The following is a 3,776-nucleotide window of genomic DNA, read 5'->3' as shown; positions in this document are numbered from 1 at the left end:
CCTGAACGACACCACGTATCTCTGTGGAGCATATACGCTACTTAGGGTCATGCACTTAAGTATTACGCGTACGTCATATGACACTGTTGCGCATGCGCGAAAAAGTCCCTCCGTCTATCCCTCCGATCCCGCTGGTAGCGGCGACACGACGCGAAATGCGAAATACATGCTGGCCACGAACGACGCGGGGTGGGAGCACGTCGCGCGGTAAGGATAGCGGACACGACAGTCATATCAAGGGGGTGAGCGACGCGCGGGAAACGGGTGGTTTAGGAAGGGATGGCTTTCGCGCGACGGTATAGCCGTCCGGGTGGAGGTGGCACCGCGGCTTTGGACGGAACGTTGAGGTTTTACGATTGAATTCATCCGACCGCGGACAGAGACGATCTGTCTGCGTACTTGGGTTGTATTGTACTTATGCGACACATAGCGCACTGCTTAACGACGGTCGACGGTAAATGTTATTTTTTTCATTGCAGCACTCGTTTTCAGCAGCGAAATGCTGATCATTGACATTCGCGTTCCGAATATTGGAATACAAGCAAAAGTCGGTTCGAGTAATCTAAAAATCGGATATATTTTAAGGAGTCACGAGTATAAATTAAGGGAGTCAGAATTTCTACAATATTTGCAGTATGCAAAAACTAAAGCAATTTAGAGGAGAATTGCAGGGAAAATATATATGCGTATGTGTAGTAGCATAATGTAATATGCGGCAATTTAACATAATATTTATGTATTTACATTTAAAAAAAATATTTTATTAAGTTAAAAATCAAGTTAAAAAATAGAAATCTTTTTCACTATCCTGAGCAATATCTGGGACACAGAAAATGCACAAAAAGACGCTCTTATCTACTGTTAGATTCAATAGGTTTCATTACGACAGTATATAATGACGTTCTCAATGATTGTATTATAATAATTATTTTGCGCAATTTTTTAAGACATGCTTCATGCATTGTGTGAGAAATATTGAGAAAACGTTCGAAAAAATTACTTAAATTTCTTGACTAAAAATGATTAGGAAGTAATTGAAAAATTATTGAAGTAATTATGAAAATACGCTTATACAGCGCGTGGATCGCGTGACATCGTTTTTGGTTAATTATAAAGATATTGTCGAGTTGAAAGAAGTATCAATCAATATCCATTGCTATATCAATTGAAGAGTTCCAAGAGTGTTTCTAATGTCGCTGAAAAGTGTATTAGACACAGAGACCTTACTTGGAAAAATTGCAAGACGGATACGTCATAAATACGAATATAAATAAATTTCATCTGCCATCTCATTTGCCAAGCTACTCGTTGTTGAATCACGATAGTCACAATCAGTAATATCGTATGCTCGCACTATTTCTCGATGTATATTGATCTAATTAATGTATAGATTTTCGATCGACACTGCATCACGCTTACATCTGCATTATTCTGTTTCAGATGATATATGTTTCTTGAAAATTGTCGCGCGATATCCGTGTTTCAAGGTGCCGCGGCATGTATCGGATAGAGATATGATCAAACACTGTTTAAATGCATCGTTCGTTGCCCACGGCAGGCGAGAAGTGATGCCGATCGCTGGCGTCGCGATCTGACTTTAGAACTGTTCCGTGTGAGACTGGTGTCGGCTTTAATGAATGAAACGCACAGACACAGAGACGCCAAAGAATAACAAGAGACAAACTTGTAACGATTCTATCGTTCTAACAATAAGTTCCAATAGAATTTGTTTCGTTATTTCGGTCCTAAGTAATAGATTCGATCCTTAATTCGTTCCGTACAAGAGTCTATTTATGAACAAATTGCACACTGGACGAGTGACGGTTTACACCGCGGTTTATTGACAATATTTCGTCGCTTGTTATAACAGCGTCCACATATGTTTGATATTGCGAATATTTTGATTATATGACATCTAACATGGAGCTGTATAATTTTTTTTGTTTTTCCCATCCTCTCAGATTTTTATCCTCTGCAGGAAGCTTGTTATAGTGATAAGGCGCATTCCGAAAATCGTGTAACGCACTAAGTATTACGTATTTGAACAATGCAATCTGAACAACTGAAGAGGGGTGTATCATATGAAGATACGCGGGAAACGAAGCTGAAATAAAGAAAATGCGTGTGATGCGGCGTATTTGTATTTGCGCGGCGTATTTGCGCGCGGGAACGACTCGCGATCGTAAAACAAAGCTAGTCGTGGAAAAGAATCTGAAATAAATATATATATATACATATATACATGTATATATATATATATATATATTCTTTTTAACGAATAACGAGCGACGGCTAAAACCACCTGAAGGTCACTTAGGATCATTACCTTGACAACATATATGTAAAAGTCAAGGTCATTGGAGCAGCCTCCCTTCATCGGTATATTTACCGTTACTGCAATAAATTCTATTTGTGACAAACAATATTTTAGCAGAAAATAGCGCTATATTTTTGTTGTGACAGCTAGAAATCTATATCAGCAAAACATGTTTTTTTTTGGGTGCAAGAATTTACGTACAAATAAAATGTTCTTTCTCTTACTGTCACTTTTTTCCTCGTTTAATCGTCATATCTCACTGCGATAAATATTTCGTTGCGAGGAAAGCAAGAAAATCTCTGTGGTTATCGAAGGGAAAAAAGCTTTAGAGGGGATATCGCGCTTAGCAAACGTATAGAATGAGAGAAGGAGACGTAGCGGGGTAGTAAGAACGATCGTAAAACGCCGACGAAATAGATCCAGGGTGCGATAGTCAGCGTTCGGACAGAACAGATACATGAACACATACACGATACCGCAAGTTGATACTCCACTTGCGGCTGAATTTACTGATTGAACCGCGGCGGCCGTTCTTGCGGTGGAAACGGGTTTTACGCGTTCCGGAGATGCCGGCGCAGCACCGGAAGTGTCCCCGCATGGGACATGACTGCACAGAATTGTTTCGGGAAAAGATCGTAAATCTCGATCGGGGCTCGATTCGGTATAAAACAGGTGAGTTCAAAATCGGGACTCTAATCTCACCGAAACTGGGCACGCGACAATAAAAAAGTAATGTTCACGTCCTTAGCGTATGTGTGCCTCTCATAAAAATGTTATTGGAATTTTATGTTTCGAGCAATTAAGATGGTGACGGATTGTTATTATAATTTATATGTTTCATAATTTTTTTCATTTTGTGTACACAATTGTTATGTATTACATTTCGTTTAGAATATATGTTAAAATCAAAATATATTTTTATGATTCAGATATGTTCATTTTCTCAGCACGTAAGAATCTAACACGTAAACACGTAATAAATAATATTCGATGTAAAATTTAAATTGTTAAATCAAGAACTGTCCAAAATTACGATTAATTCATTTAGAGCACATATAAATATTATAATATCAATAAATGCTTCTAAATTACATTACTCGATTTCTCTCTGTCATTAAAATATTCTACATTCCTGTACGGATAAATAACATTCTCAAATATTTTGAAATATATTTAACATTTAATCATTTCAAAACCTGTTTATATTTTTTTATACTTACATTTGGCACGACGTGTCGTTCACATTACGGCCAAATACTTCAAGAAATATCATAAAGTCTCAATTCTGCTACTAGAAACTCGGAGTGATCCTTGATAGCAGGCTTGATAGGTTTCGTCACGATATGCAGTGTAATTTTTAATAATAGGGCACAGCACGACAGCGTGTTGCGTGACAGGCGAAATATTAGGTTCATAATAAGTTAAGTTTCATACTAAGAAACAGGTAACAAGAGCAAAA

The sequence above is a fragment of the Wasmannia auropunctata genome, unplaced genomic scaffold, assembly GCF_000956235.1.
Source record: "Wasmannia auropunctata unplaced genomic scaffold, wasmannia.A_1.0 LD319912.1, whole genome shotgun sequence".
Lineage (NCBI taxonomy): Eukaryota > Metazoa > Arthropoda > Insecta > Hymenoptera > Formicidae > Wasmannia > Wasmannia auropunctata.
The sequence above is the reverse complement of the archived record's forward strand: the minus strand, read 5'-3'. Positions refer to the sequence as shown.